The sequence below is a fragment of the Palaemon carinicauda genome, chromosome 8 (assembly GCF_036898095.1).
Source record: "Palaemon carinicauda isolate YSFRI2023 chromosome 8, ASM3689809v2, whole genome shotgun sequence".
NCBI classification, from domain to species: domain Eukaryota; kingdom Metazoa; phylum Arthropoda; class Malacostraca; order Decapoda; family Palaemonidae; genus Palaemon; species Palaemon carinicauda.
The window spans coordinates 164,795,696-164,818,245 of record NC_090732.1 but is presented as its reverse complement, the minus strand read 5'-3'; the positions used below and the strand labels follow the sequence as shown (position 1 = coordinate 164,818,245).

Genomic DNA, 22,550 nt, shown 5'->3' with positions numbered 1-22,550 from the left:
TCTCCCTTTACCGGAGACTTTCACAGAACGGGAGATTACTTCGAGCCAAAAAGAATTGGGTCTTCTTGGGAGATTTTCTTTTTAGTTCTTGCTGTGGTGATGAGAAAGTTCTGCAAGTGAGGCCTAGATAGCCTAGATGCTTTAGGTAGCACCTCGAAGCCCTAACAAGACAGGAGTAGTTGATCCGGGTTCTCAGTTACCCCAAGAAAGCTTGAAATCTGAAATATAAAGTATGGATTCCATGTCAATGGGTTCCTAGTCTTAGCTACAAAATTGGGGAAGCCCAGAGAAACTTGCCTCCACCCCCTTGAATGGGCGACATCAAACAAGAGCCCATGAAGCTCGCTCACTTGCTTGGCAGAGGCCCCAGCTATTTGATACATTCTTTAGGTTCAGGTTCCTATTAGACGCATCAACTGTTTGAACAGAGCCTTCTTCGAGGAGGTTTGAACCTTGACCTCATTCCAAGCAGGAGGGCAAGACTGCTCAAAGTTTCATATGAGCAACCAAAGAAATGTCTACTACGTTACATTTAAAAACTTTGAAAAAAAAATTGGCTCAAAGCTGAGTGATAGCCTTTTAACCTCAAATTGAGTAGTGTTCCTCCTTATGGAGGTAATACAAGAAATTGGCTATCACTAGAGGAGATGCCCTACCATGACACTAAACACAGAACATAGCCTACTTGGACTGGTAGTCTGCTGTCAATGACTTTTGAGGGCATCCAGCCATCTCCTGCATAAACCATCTTAAAGAGGAGATGCTGGATAACCTTCACTCGTGAAGCAGTAAGGATGTCACCGAGCTGTGAAAGTTCCTAACGTGGGGCTGCTGCAGAAGACATGGAAGGTGTGGGAGTTCCCTTGGGATTTCTGAGAGAAGCTGTAAAAGGTCCGGGTATATACCCATTCGTGGTGTGGCCACAATAGAGCTATCAAGGTTTCTCATCCCGATTTACTATCCTTAGAGAGTAAAATGGAAGAAACGTTATGTATCGAGTTTGTTCCACGGTTGTTGAAACTTATCCTTAACGCAGCTCCCGATCTGGTATTGAAGCGCAAGAGACAGGTAACAAACAGGTCGATCATTGGAAAACCCTAAAAGGTTATCGCTTGTCGCTATCTGAGAACTCAAAGACCTTTCTCCAACAACTACTTGCGTTCTACTCAGTTGGTCTGCTAGGCCATTCCTCTAGCCCAGAATGAAGCGTGCTTAGAGAATGTGTCGTTTCCTATCGATTTCAGATGTGACTTTTGTCACCCCTCCTTTTGTAGATGTAGGACACCACAGTGGTGTTGTTACTCGTCAACACTAGCGATGGCAAAACTGTTGTAGGGAAAACATGGCTGCCTCAAATTTCAACAATTTCCAACCATCTGAAGATGACCACATGCCCAAGGCCATGTGCTACTCCAGATGAGCTCCCCACCCATTAGGCAACTTGTTTGTGAAGAGTGATCTAAGCAGAAGACGACGACAGAGGACAGACTTTCCCGAGATTGATAGGGTCGGTCCACCACAGGAGGCCATCCTTGGAGCCTGATCTCATGGGAACTAAGAACTGTGGATTGTCTCGATGCTGGAACCATGATAACGTTAGGTCCCAATAAGTTACTAATGCACATCCTTCCTTCAAGAACTAGTTGCTCTAAGGATGCCAGATGGCCTAGCAACCTTTGCCACCAAGCCAGGAGATGAGGTTTATGCAGGAACGGAAGGACCACTTGTAGAAGGTGAGAGATCCTGTTGTCTTAGAGAAAATCCTTTTCTGGAGTGTCAATCTTCATGCCCAGATAGACCAGACTCTGGATTGGGAAGAGTGCGAACTCTCCCAGTTTATCAGGACAAGTTCCTGACCAAACTTGAGAAGCACATCCCAGCGTGTAAGAATAACCTTCCAAGATTCCGCCAGAATAAGCCAGGAGAAAAGAGACGCAGGATTAGGAATGGCAGAAAGTGGTTTCTTTCAAGTAGCATCAGCCTTGCACTTTATCCAAACTCCTCCAGACACCTACAAGAAAGACTTAGAGTGAAGAAGCCAGGAGACATGTCCTCTACCTCCTGCAGAATGTCCTCGTCAATCATTCCCTTAACTTCTTGCAACAGGGCCTGATGCTTCTGGGGCCCCTGACGATAGGATGGCGACATCATCAGCTGAGAAATTATGGGTGGGGAGAGCTGGTGAACAGGTGGTGATTACCTAGATTGGGGGACATCAACAGTCTAGTACTCTGCCCTATGGAACCACCACCACCTCCAATACCTTGACAATCTGATGCTGTCGAGATGTGCCCAAGATGACACCAGTTTGGAGATCCTCATGAACATGCGAGGAGCTGTTGATGGCTGAAACAGAGGACCTTGAACTGGTACACCTTTCCATTTCCTATTACCAGAAGGTATTTTCTGGATACTGGATAAACTGGAACCTGAAAACAAGCTTCATTTAGGTCTAATGCGAGCATAAAATCCTCTGCTCTGATGACTTGAAAGGCTAAAGCCGTTGTCTTCATCTTCCATGTTTGCCCAACGTAGGTCCAGGGTTGAGAGGTCTATGATGGGTCTTCATCCTCCAGACGCCTTCTTTATATTAAGAGTCGACTGCAGAAGTCGTGAAACATGTTCTCTATATCCTGCAGGAGGCACTTGTCAATCATTCCCTTGACTTCCTGCAGCAGAGCCTGATGCTTCTGGACCCAATAATAAGATGGTGACATCATCAGCAGAGAAATTAGAAAAGGGGGGAAAGCTGGTGAAGGAGAGGTGGTTACCTAGATTAGGAGACGACGACAGTCTAGCATCTAACCCTGTTTAACCACCACCACCACCAATTTCTCTGTAGACATCTACCCATTGGTGGTCAGGCAGGAGGGATGCCTATCCTAGCGGAGAATTCTTCCTCTTCCTTTCCCTCTACCTCTGGCGCAACCTTGAATCTGGCAGGATGGAAAGGACAAAGAGGGTTTAAAGATGGACAGAGTCAGAGTTGGACCTCGCTGAACTGGTCTCCTTGACTGAAGTGCAAGGCTGGTGTTGCTTAACCCTGGATAGGTACGCTCCTCGGACACCCCTTTAAGGGTATACTCGGACGCGCACGACCCCGACGCCAAAAACAATTCTTGAAAAATCAGTTTTTGCAGTAACCTCCTTTATTCTTTTGCCAAAAAAACTTCAATGAATGCTTAAAACAACTGTAATGATAAATACTACTCATCTGCAGAAAAACTATTTATTATAAATATTTTGAAAAATTAAGTAGAAAAAAAAGACCTTACCTAAAAATTCATAAAAAAAAGTTTATACATATATACACAAATCCTTTTAGGAATTGACTCTTGAATGTTTAGGACACATCTTGATGTATTTTGGATGAAGTCAGACCCATGGAGGTGAAGATCTGAAATGAGAAAAAAAGGGTAACTTTTTTTGGCCAAAAAAATGTCCAAATTTCATGAATTTTTTTGGGTACCCAAATGAAATAGGAAGTGGCTAATTTTTTTAGGGAATGAACATATGTTATCCTAAAATAGAAATATGTAAAAAAATATTCATTATTTTGTAAATTACATTTATATCAGGGGCCATATCTAAAGGTAATTTTTTGAGTACTTGAAAATTTCGTAAAAAAATACATATATTTAATATATATGATATTTATGCAGGTAAAAATATACCAAAATATCACAAATTCTATAGGGAACAAGAATATATATAGATAGGGCAACTTACGCTTCGGATATGTTCACAAAATGGCCGCCAACCACACTGACTCAGACTCCCTAATCTGCCACTTGAAATGTAGGAAGGGTATGTCAATTTCAAGGTGTTATTTACTAATCTAATTATTCTTGGATATGCATAAAAATTGTATGGTGGGTTGCTGGATAATTGTCGATTATTTTACGACTATAAAATTAAAATTCTGACCCAAAAAAATTTTTTTGAAGGGAAATAAAATCGAAAAAAAAAAAAAAAAATGTAAAACAATATAATATTTTAGCTAAAAAAATTTGACATTCAATCAAAAAAGAAGTAAACAAAATTTTCCGACAAATAAACATCTAGAGGAATCATTACTCTGTGATAGTTCCTTAGTACGTAGTAATTTTGAAAGAAATGGGAAAAAACGAAAAAGTGGCAATCGCAGGAAAATCGAACACATACCCATATATACGCCATATCTGGCTAAAAAAAAGATAGGCATGGGTAGCCAGATCATCTAGAAACACTTTCCAACACTATAAAATTATAAGTTTTGCGACACTACTTGCCAATTCCTTACGGTAACATGACTAAGCAAAAAAATGAAAAACAAATAAAAAGGGGCACTCGCGGAAAAATGGCCAACATTTTATTATACGCATTTCAGAAAAAAAATTTCAGCCACGTGCTAGGCAAACCATCAAGGCACATTTTCCGACAAATAAACATCTAAATAAATCATTACTCTGTGATAGTTCCTTAGTACGTAGTAATTTTGAAAGAAATGGGAAAAAACGAAAAAATGGCAATCACAGGAAAATCGAACACATACCTATATATACGCTATATCTGGCTAAAAAAAAATAGGCATGGGTAGCCAGATCATCTAGAAACACTTTCCAACACTATAAAAATATAAGTTTTGCGACACTACTTGCCAATTCCTTACGGTAACATGACTAAGCAAAAAAATGCAAAACAAATAAAAAGGGGCACTCGCGGAAAAATGCCCAACATTCTAATATACGGCATCTCAGATAAAAAAAAAGACATGCACGTGTTAGCCCAACCATCAAGGCACACTTTCTAACACAAACATGAAAAAAAAATCAATAATATACGGCAATTCCTTACTACGTAGTAAATTTTTACAAATATTGAAAAAAAAAACAGAATTTGGCAACCGCAATTAAATACCCAATATACCAATAACTACGTCGTATCTCACAAAAACAAAGTCACGCATGGGTAGCCAGATCATCTAGACATACTTTCCAACACTAAAAAAGCAAAAGTTTTACGACACTATTTGGCAATATCTTACGGAAAAATGACTTGGCAAAAAAATGAAAAAAAATGAAAAAGGGGCACTCGCGGTAAAAGGCCCAACATTCTAATATACGGCATCTCAGATAAAAAAAAAGACATGCACGTGTTAGCCCAACCATCAAGGCACACTTTCTAACACATAAACATGAAAAAAAATCAATAATATACAGCAATTCCTTAATACATAGTAAATTTTTACCAATATTGAAAAAAAAAAACAGAAATTGGCAACCGCAGTTAAATACCCAATATACCAATAACTACGTCGTATCTCACAAAAACAAAGTCACGCATGGGTAGCCAGATCATCTAGACACACTTTCCAACACTAAAAAAGCAAAAGTTTTACGACACTATTTGGCAATATCTTACGGAAAAATTACTTGGCAAAAAAATGAAAAAGGGGCACTCGCGGTAAAATGGTCCTCGTGGTGATGAATGACATTTTAACTAAAAAAAAAAATCATGCATATGGTAGCCAAACAATCCACCAAGACTTTCCACAACTGATAACCTATACAAGTTGCACCATTCTACGACAATTTCATAATACGTAATAACTTTGATAATTATGCAAATTACCTTAGAAGGGTAAACTCGGTCGCGCTCGACCCCGATGCGTCTCAGAAATCGGGGAAGGAGTACAGCTACAGCTATGCACATCTGGACACTACTAGAGCGTGTAGGCGAGACACCTACTGCAGGTCGATCACCCACAAATTCAGTCACGGGGGTGAGTCACGTGAGAAAAACCTCTTTTTTTTTACATTCGGGGTCGCGGACGACCCACCGTACCGTTCCAGGGTTAAAAGGAAACTCACTTTGCAATACCGAATCCTGTCTCTCTCTTCCCCAGTTTTCCATGGCCATGGCAACAGCTTCTGAAGGGTAAAGAGAAGACTGATATACAGGGGCATTTCAAAGATCAATTCACGCCTGCTTGCCAATCCTCTTATGCAGCCTCGATGTAATGCCCGAACAACGCTTGAGGACCCAGTTAGTCCACTAGCCAGTCACCTGAAACACCAGGTATTCTGGTCCATGTCAAAACAATATTCTCAAGGGCTTTCCTCTTCTTTGGGTTGGGCAAATTTTCGGTATTAGCCAGATAGTCAACTGTGCCCGACCAGTTGCCTATCCAGGAGGCAGTCTGCATGGAGTTCATTGCAGTGGCCTCTATATTAGAGGCTTATGCCTGGGGAAAGGAGACAGGAAAGGACAAACTGTCTGAAGAACCTCCTGGAGAGAGTAAAGTGACTGCTGGATCCAGTACAAGAGATATGTGTGCTTGAATTTTATAGTATTTCCTGTTTTGGGAGAGGAATGGGAACCAGACTTCAGGGTCCTTTTCCCCAGAGACCGGATCCTCGATTACCTGAAATACGTCCTTGCCCATCAAGGTAAGGGAAGCTCCAACTTTTGCTTTGCCCTGGGAGGAGTGGCACAATTGGAGATAGCTTCTCCAATTATTATTATTAATTGCTAAGCTACAATCCTGGTTGGAAAAGCAGGATGCTGTAAGCCCAGGGGCTCCAACAGGGAAAATAGCCCAGTGAAGAAAGGAAACAAGGAAAAAAATTTAAGCACCTGTAACATCATTAAAATAAATATTTCCTTTATAAAGTATAAAAACTTTAACAAAAGATAAAGAAAAATAATATAGAAGTGTGCCCGAGTGTACTCTCAAGCAAGAGAACTAACCCAAGACAGTGGAAGAACATGGTACAGAGGCTATGGCACTATCCAAGACTCTTGAACAATGGTTTGATTTTGGAGTGTCCTCCTAGAAGAGCTGCTTACCAAAGCTAGTGTGTCTCTTCTACCCTTACCAAGAGGAATGTGGCCACTGAAAAATTACAGTGCAGTAGTTGACCCCTTGGGTGAGGAAGGATTGTTTGATAATCTCAGTGTTGTCAGGTATATGAGGACAGAGGACGATATGTAAAGAATAGGCCAGACTATTTGGTGTATGTGTAGGCAAAGTGAAAATGAACCGTAAACAGAGAGGATCCAATGTAGTATTATCTGGCCAGTCAAAGGGCCCCATAACTCTCTAGTGGCAGTATCTCAACCTTTCACATAATGAATTGTATTGATGAATCTTACAAACGTATGTTTAGAAATGCCTAATCATCTGCTTCCTCGAAGGTCTTGGAATTCCAGTCCGAGATGAGGATCGAGTTACCAAGACGGAAGACTTATCCTGTAGCATTTTGTGGGTCGATAAAGAACTTTTCCTGACTAAGTGTCTTTTTGTTCCTTCTTCTGGGCACCCGCCAAGAATAGCGACAGCGGAACAATACAGTAGATATGACGTGATGGTCCCTAATTTTTCTCCTGGGTGTTAGTTTGAAGTTTTCGTCTGAAAAGGTAAGTGGCACCAACTTCTAATTCTCCATGTATTATCTCTCTTGGAGATAAGGAGCCTCTATGATACCTAGGTCTTGTATCTCCTCAAGGAGGCATGACCTGTCTCTTGCTTCTATGGTGACTTCTGGCAGAAACGACCTTCCTAGAAACATTCGGGGATGTCCACAGCAACAATGGGTTGCTTGTGGCTGGGAAAAAGGGTCTTGCAACCTCTCTGACAGAGCGAGTACCTATGATGTTTGCGTCTTGCACGCGGATCGTTCTTTCGGGGTAGATGTACCAACTTCTGTGACCTCCTTGAAGCATAGGTCTGTTCACCTCCTGGAGAGGTTGGTCCTGAAAAAGCCCTATCTTCAGAAGTTTCTCCTCTTGTTGGAGAAGTGTTGGCTTACAACACATGGCAAACTCTCCTACCATTCCTTCCGGTCAAAGCATGAAACCAGTGCTCTGTCACTGTGAGGAGAAGGAGAATGTCTTCTCTTTTGCTGTTGATCTATCTTGGAAGCAATGGGATTCGGTGCACTGAGAAGCGTGTTTTGATGCAGAGGGTGCGGAAGATGCAAGACTAGAGGTTGAAGGTAAAACGCGATAACGCAGTTCTGGGGAAATACAATTGCAAATGGCACCCGGAGCACAAAAACGAGGTCTGATAAGAGCGTGAAAGCGATAAAAATTATAAAATGATGAAGGATAGCACAAAGCCCTCTAAGTGTGCCTGGGGCACACTTCAAGCATGCCCGAGATGCGAGCGGGGGGCCTCGTCCTGAAGTAGAAGATTGCCTGGAGCGCAATCGTGGGGAGTGTTCGGAGTGTGAAGGCAATTGATTGATTGATTTGAAGTTTTCTGGCATCCTGACATCTGTCATTGACATTTATTATAAACAAAGAATAAAAGAATATTCAATTAAAACTATATAAAAGCAAAGAAGTCGTAATCGTTGAATAGCTTTCATAAGACCTACTTCAGAAATAAATCTAAAAATACCGCTGGCATAGTACTACACATGTCCAAGAATCTTGGCAAGGATGAACCTGCCATCCTCACCTTGAGCCTCAAACGTATCAATTTCTTTCAGTACTATAAGGTGATGGATGTCTGTAACAACTACTGCGAGGAGTTGGGCGATCTCTTGAAGGCGGCGAGGAGTTGGGCGATCTCTTGAAGGCGGCGAGGAGTCTGGCAATGCCTCAAGCATGGCAAGGACCTCTCTGGGGGAAGACCGGAAGTATTTGCGTGGCGAGCGAGGCAAAAGTGCAGTGTACTTAGCCGACTATCTCCAAGGTGGCGATGACAAGGCAAGCTCACAAGAAGAGGATAATCCGACTCCGGAATGATCGTACCTCCTTTAAGGGAGAGTGCTTCTTGCACAAAGGCGAGAAGCATCAACCCGAAGGTGTTTTTTATCCGAAGAGACACCAGCAAGAGCAGAAGGTCTAGTAACGGTAGGTCTTGAAAGCAAAGGTTTAGCTGAAGAGTCTGCAACAGAGGGTCTAAACCAACTACTCGAGGAGTGGCCAGGCTCTACCTCTGAAGAAGAGAGATTATGAATGCAACGAGACACTGCCTGACGAGCAGGTTCCAGAGAGCTGCGAGGTTCCCTTACCGATGATCTCAATGGAGGATGAGCAGCAACTGAAGTAGTCTTCCAGCAAGGAAAAGATTGCAGAAGCACCTCGAGGATAAATCTGCGGAGGCATCAGCAGTAAAAGGAGAAGCATATCAAGAGAGACACCACCAAAGCATCAGCTTGAGGACAATGTTTCTCTCCCAGGAACTGCTGAAGCTTTCTTAAGACTTTTGAAGACCCCGAATGCAAAGAATGCCTTTTGGCCTTCGTATTCCTCCTGCCAAACAGCACCCACTGGGAGGATGGCCCCTCACTATACGGAGAGGGTTCATAGCATAGGTGTCCTCTTCATGTCTGATACAGCCTGTGAAGATACGACTTCCTTACGGCTCGAAAATGTTCTGCAAGTCTTAGGTGGCACACCTGGACATGTCCATATTAACAACATGCACACAAAGAGACAAAGCTGGAAAGAAAAAGAAAGTTAATTTAAGTTCTAGTAAAAAAAGAAACTGTCAAAAAAAATTTGAGTAACAAGTTCATTTACTGACAGCTGAAATTCAAGTGGGGTTACAGCAAGCTACAAGGGGAGAGGTTGCCTTCCCACTGGCAACAGGGTAATTTACCTCCAGTTGTTTACATTTCATTAAAAGTTTGAACTGCCGTATTTCAGCCTTCGCTATTATCTATCTATAGTAACGGATGATGGTTTGTATTAGTGTTGGAACAAGTAACCTTTAAGAAGTACCCATACCATAGTTACTTGAACTATATACAACAGCCATGTTTATTATTTCATACTGTAGTTCCCTTAATGTGAAATTTAGTGTATAAATTTTCCCTATCTGATTTGACACCAAAGTTCTCCCTATTTTATATATGTGTCATTTCGATAAAAATCAAACTTATTTCCTAATAATTCCAATATTCTGGATATTTGACCATCCACATGCGAGATAATTAAATCCAGGAACTCTGCTTAATCTAGAATGCAAAATTTACTCAACTCAGAATACCTAGATATTTCATCAATTACTATCAACTCATGTTGTAACCAATCATTTAGTGGTTAAAACTGTATACCTTACAGTACAGTACTGTATATCCAAAAACAGAATCCCTCAATAATCTTATATTGGTAAATTTATTTTTCTTGAAGACCATTAGTATCTACAATAAAATTTTTCAGAAACCCTTCATACTTTAAAATTTATTATACAATAAATGCTATATTGAATATACAGTACCGATTCCTTTCTTTTGAAGCATATTCAAGAGGTAAATGTTTGAGGATACAATATTTGGATTCAGTCATAAGATATTAAAACATGGCATTACTAAATATTTCAAACTCACCCATGAAGGAAGATTCCGATAGTCTACAAGCCTGGCTCCTTCAAGGCTCTTGGTAGTTCAGCTCTCAAGTGTGTCTCTAGTGGTCACAAGCTCTCTAGACATCAATTACTTGTGTGATTGGTCTCTGGGTTGTAGTAGTTCCCTCCAAACACACTTGCCTTTCTGATGATCAGGAGCAGAGTGCTTAGGATGTGGACGATGTATTCCAACAATTGGTTCTCTCTCTCGTCTCTTGATTTTCTCCTTTTCATCAATGACTCCTGCCCTGCTAACTTATAAAAATGTCCTTTACTGTATTGAAAGACACGTTCCGTTGACACCTCTCTCTAGTGATTTGTCAAGTTCCTTTTTAAAGCTCCTATCTTTGTCTTCCTTCCCAAGAGTTGACAAACGTCTATTTGTTGAATGATTTCACCGTTATTTCTCAACTTGTGAAGTGCTATCATTTCCGTTTCTCTTCATTTGTCCGATTCTTTGTTGATTACTCCTAAGAGCAAATTTGAGGACTTCATCACTTCACTAATAGATGAATAGCTTATTGGCCTATAATTATTGTACCGTAACTGCAAGTGACATTAATAATCATCGTGCATTTTACTTTTACCATTTTCTACTGTATACTAGTTACAATAATTGGCCCTGTAGACTCCTTTTCAGTTTCAAGCCCTGCCTTATGATAGCTGCTCTCTGCTAGGATTCTTTTCTGTCTGTATATTTCTGTTATTCCTTCTATGACCCTTCCTAATGAACCGCTCATTAGATTTTCTCAATTTACTTTGATAAGGTTCATATTGGTCTAACTCGGGGCATTGTTAGAGTACTATTTTTTAAAATTCAGTTATGTAAAATGTTCTTGATAAACTCGACAGCCAGTCTACCTTTGAATGACAACATTCTCCCCGGTATCTGTATAACTTTATCCATGTTTTTCTCTTACTGTTGCTTCCTCTATATATGTACTGATCTAGTCATAAAACTAGCCCTCAGTGACAGTACAATTGGGCCTTAGGTGACCCTGCAATAAGCCCTTATCTGGATTTGCAATCGGTCTCCGTTATGGCTGTACAATTGTTCCTCATCCGGCATACTAACGGCCGTCATTTAACTTCATAAGAGGTCCTCATCCACATCTAAAATTAGCCCTCCAATCATCCCTCATCTCACCAAATAACTGGTCTTCATCTACTTCTGCAATTCGCCTTCAACTGGCAATACGAACTTCATCTGGCACTACTATCAGCTTTCTTGTGACTAACCATTCAAATACTCTCTTCCAGTCAGATCTAGTTTGCAATTTTTTTGTAAACCTAGTTCTGCCATGTCATAATTTCAATTAGTAGTTTTCTTAATCTGGGAAAAACTACTACGACCAAGTCCAGGCATAAAACTTCTCAAAGATTCTTTTCAGGCTTGTTTCATCAATTCATATTCAACTATGCTGCTATGGCCAGATGTACTTATAATATACTCAAATACATTTTACTTCTGAATTTTTTTTTCAGGAATTAGCACTCCATAAAAATGATTACCATATATTTCCGTGTACAAGACGACTTTTCGACAAGGTGAGTTAGAGAAATAAGGCAAATTTTTATGAATTTAGGCTACATCTGGTGTATAAGACTGATGAATTACAAAACCAATAGTGTATAGGCTAGCTTTTGCTGTATCCTTAGAAATCCAAAATAAATAAAGGCAATTCTATATCATGCTATTCCTAAACGGTACCTAAATAAAAAAAAAAAATTAGTTTTGTTTACAGCTCATCACTAATCATACTAACGCATTTATCGGTTAGCTTTAGCAGCAACAGATATCTTAAGTATTGGTTATGTAATGATATTAATATTGTTCAACTTAGTTTGTCCTTAGAAATTCAAAATCAATGAAATAAGCAATTTTTTTTTTATCATGTTTTTCCTAGATATGCCCCTAAAACAGAAAACATTGTTTGTTTCTTAGTCGATCATAAACAAATTCATTTACACATACGAGTGATAACTAACGATGCCAAAAGCTTTTAATAGAGATATTAAAAATATTTTACTTGTCGTATCCCTAGAAATTCCTACACGTCGCATAACAGGAGAACCATTTTGTTTGCATTTATTCAACAAAAACAAATTACTGCTGATGACAGTATAACAACTTTATGGTCTTATGATTGTCCTAAATAGCTGCAAATGAGAATTTAACATGCCATTCCAGTTGTTCAGTTAATTTTTTGAAAACTTGTACCCACATCAATTATGTAACCACCAGTAAAACAAGAAAGTACAAGGATAGTTTTAAATTAACAGTCATCATTAATGCTACCACTACAGTTATCAAAAATTTGAAGGTGGCTGAGAACACAACCATAACTCGACATTTAAATTTTGATTTCTTTGTTGATATGGAATATTTCCTCAAATAGAATATTTATCATGAACTTATGCCAATAACATGTAAGGTAACCATTATTTGGTTACCTTTATTTCAAGTATCATAACAGGGCCTAGGCTAGCATACCAATAAGCATCACTTAAAATTCAAAGAGTGATTTTCATGTCAGTTGTATAAGAAAGCCGACAATTTTCAGAGGTGAATTTTTGGACTTAAGGGTCGTCTTATACGCGGAAATGTACGGCATCTTTCTTGATTATCCTTTCAACGTTTAGTTTGCTCTCGAGTTTAGCAAATTGTTGTTCTTACTGATTTCATGTTCAGAAAGCTTAAATCTAATTTACAGTTGTCCACATGATCATTTGTACAGTATGTCTATTTCTTTTTCATTTGATCTCAAGTGTCATATTTCCTCTTCAGTAAGTTGGGGTCTTTTCCCCCATTTTGGCCAAGGACGTTTTCTAGTAGATTAACTTTGCTTTGGTGTGTAATTCCATAATTTAAATAAAAGCAAATTCTCTCTTTTGTGGGTACAGTACATTCAGCGGTTTGTCCCCATGGTGTTCCGATGAAATGAAGCGATTACAATTTATCTGTGTAGCAGAGATTTTCTGTAATGTGATTGAGACTTTCTTGATTGGCAGATACTTTTTTCAGTAAGCGTACTTATGAACCTGTAAAAAATTGATATCCATTTAGAAATAAAAACATGAATACCAGAGCTTAAAGCCTAATGTTTCTTTTCAAATTTACTTTTTACCTGTTCTTACATAGTAATCATGAAAAATATATGAAAAATTTTTTTATACCAATAATTAAGGTAATGTACTAAAGATATATACTATAGGTACTCTCAGCTATCATATGCTGTAATAGTAAAGATATTACAGATAAATGTTTAATTCTTAAAGGCTCAAGAGGGGGCAGCAAATTGAAGAAATAATAAAGCGTAGGCCTATATCTTATTTCTGTACAGCATAAGACATTCTGAATGAGTTGTCAAACCTACAACACCTGTAATAGTTTTATGTAATAGTTTTAACCAATAATTACTCTATTCACAAATTAGTTTCTTGAATGTTAGTTGCTAATAATAAACTAGGACCCAGATTATTTACTGAAAAAAGTGGCTATTGCATATTTGTTCCGTAACCGAAATACAAACCACGCTATTTACATTGGGTTTACCTTTTAGCGCAGATGAAATGGCGAGCCATTAGAATTTAACGAGGGTGTATTACCCCGCGCTAGTTAGCGCGGGGAGGGGGGGGAGTGGTAGCTAGCTACCCCTCCCCCCCTCACACACAGGTGAATACTCACTTTCACTTTTGGCTCGGACTGGGACAGACGTCTCTGTCTTGGTCCTCTCTTGGCAGCCATTGTTTGTTTTGTCTTTACTTATTCGCTTACTTTTCTTTTACTCAATATATATGTAAACATGTTTTCATGTTTGTATATATATTTGAGTATAAAAATCAGTAAGTTTCCTTTTCAGAGTTGTGTGTGTAGTGTACGATATTTCCGTGGAGTCCTCGGCAGTTAGGCCACCACGGCGTAATTTTATGGGTTGCGATCGAGTTTGACTTCGGTCTTTCTCTCTCTCTCTCTCTCTCGAGATCGTTCACCATTTTACTACGTTTTACTACGCCCTTGTAGCTTCCTTCCCGTATGGGGGGGTTGCTATGCCGTACATTTTGTCTCAATTAGTTTATGAATCTAATTGTAGTTAATTTTTCAGCTTGAAGAACGATTCCTTTCGGGGTTTTCGTTCTTTCTTTAGTGTTCATTCATTTTTAAATTACATAATTACATAGTTTCATAATTATAATTGTTGTAATTCTGTTTTGGTTACAGCTCTCCTTCCGTGAGTGTAAGTGGTTGTGAGGGCACGTGCCTGTTGTGTAATTCTTTTCCTTTCCCTCGGGATTCCTCTTCGGAGCCTTCCCGGGGGAATGAATGTGTACTAATGATTTTTGTTTTATTTTTTTACAGTTACCGATCTAGTTCGTTTCTGTAATACGGCAACGGGGTGAGCTGTCTTGTTGAGGCCTGGGGATTCGGTTGTTGCTGCCTCCCCTTTGGATTTTCGTCAGGGGCGTGTCCCCTTCTACTGGAAGTACTCCCGTGACGATTGACAGCTCTCCAGTTCATTTTAGAACTCTCAGGAGGCTTGCCTCCTTGGGTGGGTAACTTTCCTTCCGAGGGAAGTTTTTCCTGTCCAGGCTTGAGTTTTTCCCCTTTCGGGGGTTCTTCTCTTGCCTTTTTTTCGTGCGACTATGCTCTTGGTGATGAGCGGTCACACCTGCAGTTTCGCTCAAGGGGCTGGGCAACTGCAGGAGCCCCTCTTCGGAGGATTGCTCCTTTTAGGTCACTGGCTGACCAGTCTCTTCTACGAAGTGTTTCTCTTTCGTTCGCGAGAGAGTACTCTCATAGAGACTCCTCTTCGGAGGATTCTTCTGCTGCTGTTGCTGTTGGCCCCCTTCGCCGTAAGGCTCACCGTCCGCCTCGTCGTATGGGCCTCTAATCTCCCTATAAGGGTGCTAAGAGGCGCCTTTTTTGAATCTCCGTTTGCAGCCTACAACTCCTTCTTGATCTTCCGCCCGGGTGCAGATGGACAGCAGTCTGACCTCGTCTTCCGACGGGCAACGGTCCCTTCGGGGCAAAGGGTGGCCTCCCACGGGGGTTCTTCCCTTGCGTGTCAGGGTTCCCCTGCGCGCCCTTCTGCTGTGTTCTCTCCTGCTCCTGCTCAGTGTTAGCGCACAGGTGCTCTCCTGTTCGCCAGCGCTCTCCTGTTCGCCAGCGCTCTCCTGTTCGCCAGCGCTCTCCTGTTCGCCAGCGCTCTCCTGTTCGCCAGCGCTCTCCTGTTCGCCAGCGCTCTCCTGTTTGCCAGCGCTCTCCTGTTCGCCAGCGCTCTCCTGTTCGTCAGCGCTCTCCTGTTCGTCAGCGCTTGCATGATGATCGTCTCTGCTGTTCCTGTTGGTTCCTGTTACGCGCCCTGTGCGCCCACGTTCGCCCTCGCGATCTAGAACTTCGGTTCAGGTCTGGGTCAAGGACTCTTCTTCTGCGCAGGCTTCCACGCGTTGCCTTCTGCTCATCAGCGATCATCAGCTCGCCAGCGACCTTAGACGCGTCAACGTTCCCCTGCTCGCCAGCGATCTCCTACGCGTCAACGATCGCCATCGATCTGCCACGCGTGTCAGTTCCCCTGACCACCATCAGTAGCGTTCTAGCGCTCGCCTGCTGTGGACCACGATCTCCGGTAGCTGAGTCTCGCCGTAGATCTTCCTCGTGCTCGCCAGCGCTCACCTTGCTTCTGTCCTTCTGTGCTCCAGCTTTCTTCATTTGCCAGCGCACATCTGCGCGCCCTTCTTTGTCACGCACCAATGGGCGCCAAAGGTTTTCTGACCGTCTAGGATCGCCTAATTAACAGCTGGCTTCGGCGCTCACCTTCCTGATGCACCTGCGCGCCTTCTGTTAGCGCGATGCACACTAACCATCACTAGTCTCTCTCGCGTTGGCAACCGCCTTGCACCCGCGCGATTCTTCATCTGCTCGCTAGCGTTTTGTTAACGCACCACCGCTCGCCAACGCGCTGTCGCGCCATCGCTTGCCAACTTTCCGTCACTCTCCTGCGGGCTATCGCCTTGCGGAACACACCATCACCTCGCGGAACGCGCCATCGCTCGTCAACGCGCCATCAGTCTCCCGACCGCCTGTGCTCACCCGCACGGCCACGTTCCTGCGCGACCGCACGCCCACGTTCCTGCGCGACAGCACGCCCACGTTCCTGCGCGACCGCACGCCCACGTTCCTGCGCGACCGCACGCCCACGTTCCTGCGCGACCGCACGCCCACGTTCCTGCGCGACCGCACGCCCACGCTCATGTGCGTCCGCGCACGTGCTCTCCAATGTTCGCCCGCGCGCGGTCCGGCGGGGTTCCGTCGCGCGCACCGGCGGGGTTCCGTCGCGCGAACCGGCGGGGTTCCGTCGCGCGAACCGGCGGGGTTCCGTCGCGCGAACGTCGGCTTAATTCTTGCAGTATCCATTGCTCGTCTATGGGTTATCGCTCGCCGACCACCAGCTCTCACCCTTCCTACCACACTCGCCGTCCTTCTGCGCTCCTTCGCTCACCTTCGTTTGCGTTCCTGCGTGACCGCGCATGGGCGCTTCCACGTTCGCCCACGCGCAAATCATTGATTTACCATCGCGCGAGCTACAGGGCAATTGCGACCACGATTCCCATTGGGGTTTTCGCAGCATGGCCAGCCTGGCGAGTTCTTCTGGAGCGTATTTCCAGAACACGGCCTCACCCCATAAACGCAGAGCATGACACATGCAAGAATAAGAGGAATCTTCAGGGAGGTCTGAGCAACACTCTTCTTTCCTGAACCTGGGTTAGCCCTTCCCCATCATTCCCTGGAGGGATTTTTGGCGGGGGGCTTTCCGTTCGAGATTTCTCCATCGGCCAAGGGGTGACTGCTTACCCCTTCCTCTTCTTCATCTCGTGTAAGGGGCTTACCAGGTCCTTTCCCTCCTCGGTCACGGCCCGAGGTTTGGTTCAAGGAAGCTACAGGAAGGTCATGGGTACTTTCCTCCTCTCGGGCTCAGGCACCTTGGCGTTTCGTCGTTAAGTATCTAACTTGCGGGCAAGCTCGATGTTGGACGATCTGGACGCACTGACCGAGGGTTTCCTTTCGGATGTGTCTCATCCGTGGATGTCGACAACCTCAGACACCCTTCCATCCTTGAGAAAAGTTTGTTTGTGCCCAAGGACAGAGACATAGACAGCGGCTGTGCGGAGGAAGTCTACTTCCGTTTTCACTCCTCCAAGGCGCTTTCTTCCAGACTCTGCAGGGCTCCAGCGCCTTTTTTCTTTCAACCATGTCGGCCTAAGTTATCGGCTACCACAACTGAGACAAGGTGTCCAATTGCAGTTTCCTCCTGTCAGGGAGGCTCCCCCCCCCCCGGGGGGGGGGCATGGTCCTAGGGGGAGCGACCGAGTTCACGAACACCAGGATTGGCACCCCCCCCCTTTGCAGGTTTCAAGCGAGAGGATGCCTAAGGTTATTCATCCGGATGACAGCTTCCCGATGACCATTCCCGCATGATCTCTGTGATCAGCCAAGGATATCACGCCTGCCGTCTCTGTCAGCGGATTCAGTGTCTCTGAACCTCTATGCCATAGGGTCGGCAAGAGTTTGCCCGTTTGGGCAGAATGATCCATACCTTAGAAGGTGGTCCTCCATAGGATCATCGACGGCTTCACCCCCGGCTTCTTCAGTCGATCCTTTCTTGTAAGGAAGTATCTGAGACGGGAGTTCCGTAGTCGACCTCTCAGCCCTGATCAAGTTTGTCGAACAAACTTCGTCCAGCGTGGAACAGCAGAATCGGTCAGACTGGTAACGAGGCAACAGGACTCCATAAACCCTGGATCGGAAGGACGAGTACTTTCTGTTTCCATTCCATCCACCTTCCAGGAAGCTCGTGGAATTCAGCCTAGACTGCAGGTATTCCTGCTTAAGATGCAGTGTGGCGATCCCGCCGTGGCATCGCATGATTTTTTCCCCAGAGAACTCTCCCTGCTTTCCTCATGGCCGCTAAGGGGCAGGCTTCCGCCTCCTTCGCTTTCGGAGGTCTGGTCAACTCCGGTAGGCTCAGGTTCAACCTTCTTCAGCGCCGGGACAAGCTTCCGGATGCTTACCATTAGTGGGGGTTCATGGTATTTTGCTAGGAGCCTTCTCTTCTTCTGCCTCAACACCTGGAGTATCTGGCCATGATATTGAGTCAACGGCCTTACCACGTTGGAATCCCCGCTTCTCGTCCGTCCAGCGAGGTTAAGCAACGTCGGTTCTGGTCGGTACTTAGATGGGTGACCACCTGGGGACGCCAGATTCTGTTGCCACCTCCTCCGAGCCTTCCCTTCAGTTGACTGTGGCAAGGCTGAGGAGAGTCGCAGTACCTGTTCTCAGTCAAGCAGAGCTTTCAACCCTACCTTGGAACGTTCCTAGTTCTCCTTTCCTCATTGACCCTTCTATAGTTCCGAACGGTCGCCTCAGGATAAGTTCCATGTGGGGCGGTCCAAGTTCCGGTGGTTTCAGGCAACGATTAACCGGACTTTCTGGCCCCTATGGGACCAGCGGAACTATTAGACCTGCAATGGGTGTTGACCTATGGAACCTCTTGATGGGAGTGGATATCCTCGTCCTTTTCCCACATTCTTGATGCTGTTCTCGGACTCGTCAAAGAAAAGGGGGGAGGGGGGCATGTTCCGGTTCAGGCCTATGGTCAGGATCTGAAGGATACTTCTCCATCATTCAGGCAGGCTTAGGGGCCGTAGTCTGGCCCCTCTACAGATCCTACAGTTCCTGTCGAGTCGCTCCGTGCACGTCGACTTCATGATTCTGGCGTGTTCTAACCAGCAGGGTACGCATTTTCACACCTTCACATCTTGCAGTAGAGATACCTAGATGGTTGAGATATTCTCAATACCACCATCGGCTCTCTCATTCCAGGCAGAGGAATGTTCTCTCCAACTATCCGAGCAGAGCCTCGTAGAGAGAGTGTACCTGGGGGTCTTTGGCCTTAAGTAACCAGCAAGTCCTGTTCTGGGGGACCTGATCGCGACAGCTTGGAACCTCAAGCTTCCGCTGTTCTTCCCCCCAGTCTCAGACCCCGAGACTCTGGCAAGATGCATTCTGGTGATGGTGGGACAACTTCGACGCCTGCGTCTTCCCTCTTTTTTGTCTTTGGAGAATGGGTCTCAACAAGACCAGGTTGTCTGTCAACCTTTCATGGGAGAACTCCACTAGGACTATGCGCAGAACGGTTTCTGGACCCTCTGCTTCCCCTGACGGAACTCCCGGGAGAGCTTCTCCCATGGCACAGACTACTCAAATAACCACACTGCAATATCTTTCACGAGCCGGGGCGTCGCTTCGGCTTCATGCCTGGAGACACTACGCCTCCTCCTCAAGAAGAGACAACCCTCTACAGTCGCGGGACGGAGGTCGCGTCATCTGCGATAGTCATCCGCAGGGGTCTTCCAGGTGAAGTGAAGAGTCTTCGGTGGTTGGTGCCGTGGGAGATATACCTCTTCCCTTGAGGCCTCTTCTCCAGCAATAACGATCTTATTGCCTTTCGGCGGGAGGAAACGCCTTTCCGCTCTCGGCAATGAAGCCTGTCGCTCAGCCTTTCCCTGACCTTCAGGCTTAAAGGAATAACTTTTTCCTTCCCGCTGGATCTTTCCTCACTCATGCGAAGCTACAAACGTTCCTGCCCTAGTCGGAGTGAGACCTCCAACTTGGAGCATGGCTCGGACTTTTTAGTCCCTTAAGAGTTCTTCTCAAGACCCTTTACGACAGGCTTCTGATTGTATTCCGTCTTGGGTCTCCTTCTCACTCTGGCCGCGGCCAGTGTGTAAGCAATCTTCTTGGTCTCGTACGACTCCGCCCCTTCTAAGGAAGGGGGGAAGGCAACATTCAGGTTCGCTCCTGTGTTGTTGGCTAGACTCAGAATCTTGGGGTCCCGGCCCTTCGGTCCAATTCCTTCATTTCGAGTCTCCATTCTGTATCTGATGTCCCAAAACCTTCTCCTTCTTGCCAGTAAAGGAATCGAGGGGTTAGCTTTGGGAACAGCTGCAGTTTGTCCTCAGTTGCAGCCGATTTGGGAGCACAAGGAGGACACGGGGGAGAGTCACCAGTATACCTCCTCAGCTCGGACTCTAGGACATTCATCTCGACCTGTCTCCAGACTCTCCCCCGTCACGTCGCCCTACAGTACAATGTTGGATACATCGCAACGTCCCTCGCCTTCAAGTAATACTACTCTGTGACGCAGGTGCTACAAGCTGGAGTCTGGAAGCGTCTAATGACCTTCGCAGCCCGCTTCCTGCAGGGCGTGACCCACAGGAGATTCGATACGTTTTCTATGGCTCTGTGGTGGCTACACAACAGCTGGTCTAACCTCAGGCTCCTTTTTGGACAGGTAGCAGAAGGTTGAGGGCATTGTTATCAGGTTTTAGTCTGCATGAACGAAAGAAGTATGTCTGGCCCTTACTTCTTTCTTCATCATCCCCTCTACGGGGAAGCAGCATCCTGGTCTCTGCATAGCTGACCTCGAACTTCTGCAGGTAAACCATGCTTCCTTGTGTTCCGAGTATTGAGTCAATACTGTCGCGTCCCCCATACCCTGACGAGGTGGTATGGGGAACGTCCTAAACCAGAGTTCCTTCTGGAACTCCAGGTCAACTGCCTAGGACGGGTCACACTTCTTCCTTCACACACAAGCTTATGTAGGCCACACGGTTCCTTGCGGAGCAAGGAACTTGTGAGGTGCAGGGACTCCTTTTCTCGAGTGCGACTCACTCGGATTCTGAGTCCCCGGGTAAAGCCAAAGCCAGTATGGCTGGGGACTTTCCACCCTACCTAAGGGGTAAGTCACCCAATGTAAATAGCGTGGTATTTCGGTTACGGAACAAATGACAAATTCGAAGATAATTTGTATTTTTCCTAACCATACAAACCTTAGCTATTTACACATAATTGCCCGCCAGCCCTGTCCCCCAAGACAAGTCCTACCTCTAAGTGAAAGTGAGTATTGACCTGTGTGTGAGGGGGGGGGAGGGGTAGCTAGCTACCACTCCCCTACCCCCCCGCTAACTAGCGCGGGGGTAATACACCCTCGCTAAATTCTCATGGCTCGCCATTTCAGCTGCGCTAAAAGGTAAACCCAATGTAAATAGCTAAGGTTTGTACGGTTAGGAAAAGTACAAATTATCTTCGAATGTCATATTTTATCAATAAATTAGAAATGAGAACCCAAAATCATGAGTAATACAAAGTTTTAAAGCTTAACCATATGACATTTGGCTGTAAGTAATTTTTGTTCAGTGAATTTTAAAGAAACACCTTCCCTAAATAATCGAGATCAAAATTTACTTGTACCAAACCCATGATATCTTCATCCTGTGTACAAGGTACCAGTTTTCCATTTGAATGTTAATTATATCTACAAACTAAATCTAATGGTATTAGTCCAAATCATCCTAAATGCTTCTCCACCCTTAAAAACGTCAAGAAAGTAAGTGATATTCCATTTCAAATTCCTTACCATTCACTCTGCAGCAACAGATTCTATTCTGAGAATGTGGCAGGAAAATAGATTTGTTAGATTTGAAGGTTCAAACAAGCCAGACCTGAGAAAGAGATTGTTACATTAGTTAGTTTAAACCCTAATATAGACTTATTTGGAAGCTAATATTCTCAACAAAAATAAACACTAGAGAGTGTTATTTCGAAGACATCTGGTAATTCAATTAAACTTAACTTAAGGTTAGAAGCTGTTTTGATCATTAATGATTTAGACCCAACACATTTATTGCCTCTTGTAAAAGGGACAAGTGTGTTGGGTTTACATTACTCATAATCATTATCATCATAAAGCGAGAGCATACCATTCAGTAAAAAGGAAAGATTATACCGCAACAAATACAACTATTGAAATGCAGAACTAAACCTTGCTAACAAAACGTGCATGTACAAAGGGATAGTTTGTTAGGTTGCAACAGTAGTAGTCCAGTTGAAAAAGGGGTACACTTCATCAAGAGTGTCTGTACTGTTTTAAGGATGTTCTGTGTATATACAAATAGTAAAACAGAAAATAGAGGCCCCTGAGAAACACACACTGCTCTTGGAGCACTTCAAGAAATGATAACTAAGCAAATGAGTAAAAAATTTCATGTGTAGTACAGTAGTTACATACAGCAGGCAATATCCGCCGAGTCACCTAAGGGATAAACTATAAAATTGTAGCCACAAATATCTGTCCTGTTTTGGCAATCT

The 22,550-nt window shown here is 44.0% G+C and overlaps 1 long non-coding RNA gene and 1 pseudogene across 2 annotated transcripts in view; one reads left to right on the top strand and one right to left on the bottom strand.

Annotated features, from left to right (window-relative positions):
* LOC137646101 (uncharacterized) overlaps window positions 1–22,550 on the bottom strand; it is an 85,831-nt gene that overhangs the window by 15,419 nt on the left and 47,862 nt on the right. For both annotated transcript variants that reach the window (XR_011045392.1, XR_011045391.1), the window contains 2 exons: window positions 21,820–21,904; window positions 10,326–13,384 (listed from right to left, as the gene is read on the bottom strand). This is a non-coding gene — a long non-coding RNA (uncharacterized lncRNA). The remainder of the gene's footprint in view (window positions 1–10,325; window positions 13,385–21,819; window positions 21,905–22,550) is intronic.
* Window positions 18,495–18,613, top strand: LOC137646202 (5S ribosomal RNA; annotated as a pseudogene).